Raw genomic sequence first — 4,315 nt, 5'->3', positions numbered from 1 at the left:
CAAAGTGGACTTTGTAGTAGGTAAGATGGTTGAGAGTCAATTAATTAGAAAAGTAGTTCTAACTATTCCCAGGCTGACTATCAAACTGTTAAAATGAGTTAAAAAAAAAAAAAATTAGGTTATTAAGTATGAAATGTCCAATTTCCTTTACAGTTGATATCTCTGACATTTCACTTTGACATTTCTTGTTTTCATTTTTATTGTGAGAGTATATCCTCAGCCTTTCAAATGCACATTTGGATTGTGATTATCTTGCACTTTTTTTAGAGCAATTTTTGTGAAACCATGGATAAGTGAAGAATTCATGTTATTTTCAAATGTGAGTTCCACCATAGAACGAGCGCAGTGTAGACAGCTTGAAATATCAACGAAGTATCCGGGAAGGATGTGGCTAATGAACACACAGTATGTTGATGGTTTGAGAAGTTCCATTCTGGTGACTTTTAGTCTTGAAAAGGAGCCATGTGAGTGACCTGAGACCAGGGTGGATAACGATGAGCTAAAAGCTATAGTGGAAGCGAATCCATCTCGACCTATGCGTGAATTAGCAGCAAGGTTTGATGTTACTATTCCAACAATATTGGACTATTTGAAATAAATCAGCAAGATAAAGAAGCTGAATAGATGGGTACCACATGAACTAAATAAGCGTCAGCAGAGAAATTGTCTGGAAGCTTGCTTTTCTTCGCTGTCATGGCATAAAGGCAAACCATTTCTACACCATAAAGTTATGTGTGATGAAAAATGGATTCTTTTTGACAACCACAAGCATTCAGCACAATGGGTGGATAAAGATGAAGTGCCAAAGTACAGTCCCAAACTGGATATTCATCAAAAAAAGCTAATGGTGTCTGTTTGGTGGTCCAGCGCTGGTATTATTCACTGCAGCTTCGTGAAACCTAGTCAGTCCATGACAGTGAATGTCTACTGCAATCAGTTGGATGAAATGATGAGGGTGCTTGTGATTAAGCAGCAGAGATTGGTCAATAGAGACAGGCCTATCCTCTTGTAAGACAACACTCCACCACATGTCACACAAACAACGCTGCTCAAACTACAGAAGCTGGACTTGGGAACTCTCTGTCATTTACTGTATTCACCAGACTTTGCACCAACTGACTACCACTTCTTCCAGGCTTTAGACCACTTCTTGCAAGGAAAAACATTCAGTTCTCAACAAGCTGTGGAAAACACCTGTGAAGATTTCATCACCACTTACTCTCCATGTTTCTTCGCTGCTGGCATAAACAAGCTACCATTTTTAATACATTCAGAATTTACATTACTCTTTATTTATTTTCCCTGAGTTTGGGTTCACAGTTTGGTGGAGATGCTTTAAAAAAGAGGTAGTTACTGGGGGTGAAGAGGAAACATTGTTTGTATTTAACAGCACCTTGGAAAATATGTAACATTTGCCATTTTGATCACAATTAACATTTCTCTCTCTCCCTTGAATCTGCAAATGTAATAGAGGGAAATGATCATCTTCCTTTTTATTCTTACCTGCTTGGACTCTCTCTCCTATTACATCATCCTCAGTATTATTATCAGTATTAATAAAAATTAATAGCCACTCCAAAGATATACTATAAAATAAACCCTTCAAAGTGGAGTTGTTTAGATTTAGAAGAGAAAGGCTCAACTGAGTAACTTTTATTCATACGGTTGTTAGAGAAAATGAGCAAAATTTCCAGCAGCCCCAGGTACCTTTTCTCCCTGGACTTGGTTTACTTAAATTATACCTATCAACTCTTTACTCGATTCTAAGGCCTGGACTTTACGGGATCCTGACATCTAACACAGGTAGAGAATGGCCCTGCATGAACGTTTTGGTCCAAGTCTTAGCCTCCAGTCTTATGACAGGCTGGTGGAATATGGCTCCATCAGATACTTGTGACAGGGATGGCAAACTCACTCAGGCTTGGTGCTTGAAGGAAGAGGCAGTTCAGTTTTTTTTTTTTTTTGGGACAGAGTCTCACTCTTTTGCCTGGGCTAGAGTGAGTGCCGTGGCGTCAGCCTAGCTCACAGCAACCTCAAACTCCTGGGCTCAAGCGATCCTACTGCCTCAGCCTCCCGAGTAGCTGGGACTACAGGCATGCACCACCATGCCCAGCTAATTTCGCTATATATTTTTAGTTCAATTAATTTCTTTCTATTTTTTTTTTAGTAGAGATGGGGTCTCGCTCTTCCTTAGGCTGGTCTCGAACTCCTGAGCTCAAACAATCCGCCCGCCTCGGCCTCCCAGAGAGCTAGGATTACAGGCGTGAGCCACAGCGCCCGTCCGGCAGTTCAGTTTTTGAACAGATATCACAGAAGGTTCCTGTGCAGTTCTTACACACATTCTTTCTGCCATCCTCCTGGCATAGCTGACACACTTGTGACTCTTCAGAGAGCAGTGACTGATCCTGTTCATCCACAGGGTGAGAATGCAGCCTGTGGTTTTTTTCCAGGGGCTTTTTAGTTAAACATTTTCCTCTTGAATTTCGTACTTCCCATCCATCCTCGGTTTTGGCTTCTGGGAACCCTTTCCTGGGATGTTACTGTTCTTTGGTAATCTTTCTTTATCCTGTTTTAGTTCTAACTCAAGCTGCCTGGTGAGCTCCTCCACTTCTAGCTGCAGACTGCTGATCTTGTCTCCAAAACCTTGTTCGAAGAGCTGGTTGTCCAACTCAGCAGACTGGCGGTCTTGCTCAGCCTGGAGCAATCTTTGTTTGAGTTGTTTAATGGTAGCAGCCATCTGATTAGTCTTCTCTTCCAAGCAACTGTTTAGTTGACTTTTCTGTTTTACTCCTAAGTCTGAACTCTGCAGCTTAAAGGCAAGTTCATGCTTGAGGACCCTGAGGTCATCCAACTGCCGCCGAAGAGACACCAGGGTATCCCGCTTCTTACAGACGTCTTTCTCCAGCATCTTTGCAACCAATTCTATCTCATATCTCATGCTGATCTGAATCTCCAATTCTTTTTCAATATCCAAGTGTAATTGTGTCTCCTCCTTTAAATGCTTTCTTGCTTCACTTAGTGCTTGCCCTTCTGAAGTTCTGTCTTCCTTAGGACCCTTTCGATTGGATTCCAGTATGTAGGAACTTTCCTCTTTGACTCACTCCATTTTTTCTTGCAAGGTGATAATCCTATTGTTTGCAACTACAAGCTCCTCTGTCAGTTTAGCGCTGGATTTTTCTAATGCATCTACTTTTGCCCGAAAGTTATTTATGGTAGCATTCAGGTGTCTGTTGAGTTCTTCTACGTAATTCTTTTGGTCCAGAATTGCACTAATCTGACCATCTCCTTCACTACCTTTACTGCTGTTCTCATCCTCGAGACACATTGAAAAATATATAATTTCAGGACCAGAATATTCTGGTCTTGGCCTACAAGGGTTTTCATTATGAGAAGAAGAAAGAACATTCGCCATTTTTCCACTTAATGACTTCAAAACTATCTGCCCTTTTCAGAATCTCCTACCACAAAATAAGCCAGCTCTCTTCCCTAGAGACTCCCTCCCTCCTTTCCAAATTATAATGGAAATTGTTTTAAAGATAGGGTTTGACTTTTACAAATAGCAAATATTGATTAAAGCAAAATCGAGTCAGGTATAGAGTAAAACAAGTTTAATTTGTTGATGACTGAGAACAATTAGCTCAGAATATTTATTAAATTATTTCTTAAATAAAAGATTTCTTATTCTGAGGCAAGAATCAGAGCTGGAAGACACATTTCTTCGAAAGGGCAATATGGTCATCCCTCATTATCTATGGGGGATTGGTTCCAGGACTCCCCATAGATACCAAAATCCACAAGTGCTCAAGTCTCTTATATAAACTGGTGTAGTATTTGCATATAACCTACGCACATCCTCCCATATACTTTAAATCATCTCTAGATTACTTATAGTACCGAATACAATGCCTATACATCACTTCATTTGTGTGGCTTCAATGTAGTACTTGGTACTTGGAGAATTCAAGTTTTGCTTTTTTCAAACTTTGTAGAATTTTTTTTTCCAAATATTTGTAATCAGCAGTTGGTTAAATCCATAGATGTGGAACTCATGGATATGGAAAGCTGACTGTATTCGAGCATCTCTTAGTAACAAACTCTTTGGGGGAAAAGAGGGAAGTGTATTCAACAAGGGAAGGAAAGAAATGGTATATACTATTTAGATTATGTTGTGTATGTCTAGATTGTTTGATTCCAATTAAGATCTAAGAAGATATTATTCTGTGACTAGTTTAGAATTCTGGGGTGGAAACATCTGGAACCATCTTATTTGATAAATTCTGTCTCCTAGAGAGGGTTACAGCCTGGGAAAGAGTTG

General features: G+C 39.8%; 1 pseudogene; it reads right to left on the bottom strand.

The window, feature by feature from the left end:
- Positions 1-1,854: 1,854 nt before the first annotated feature.
- Positions 1,855-3,412, bottom strand: LOC105814906 (annotated as a pseudogene).
- Between the last annotated feature and the right edge of the window lie 903 nt (positions 3,413-4,315).

This window comes from Propithecus coquereli, unplaced genomic scaffold, assembly GCF_000956105.1.
Source record: "Propithecus coquereli isolate 6110/MARCELLA unplaced genomic scaffold, Pcoq_1.0 Scaffold31, whole genome shotgun sequence".
In the NCBI taxonomy this organism is placed as follows: domain Eukaryota; kingdom Metazoa; phylum Chordata; class Mammalia; order Primates; family Indriidae; genus Propithecus; species Propithecus coquereli.
The sequence above is the reverse complement of the archived record's forward strand: the minus strand, read 5'-3'. Positions and strand labels throughout refer to the sequence as shown.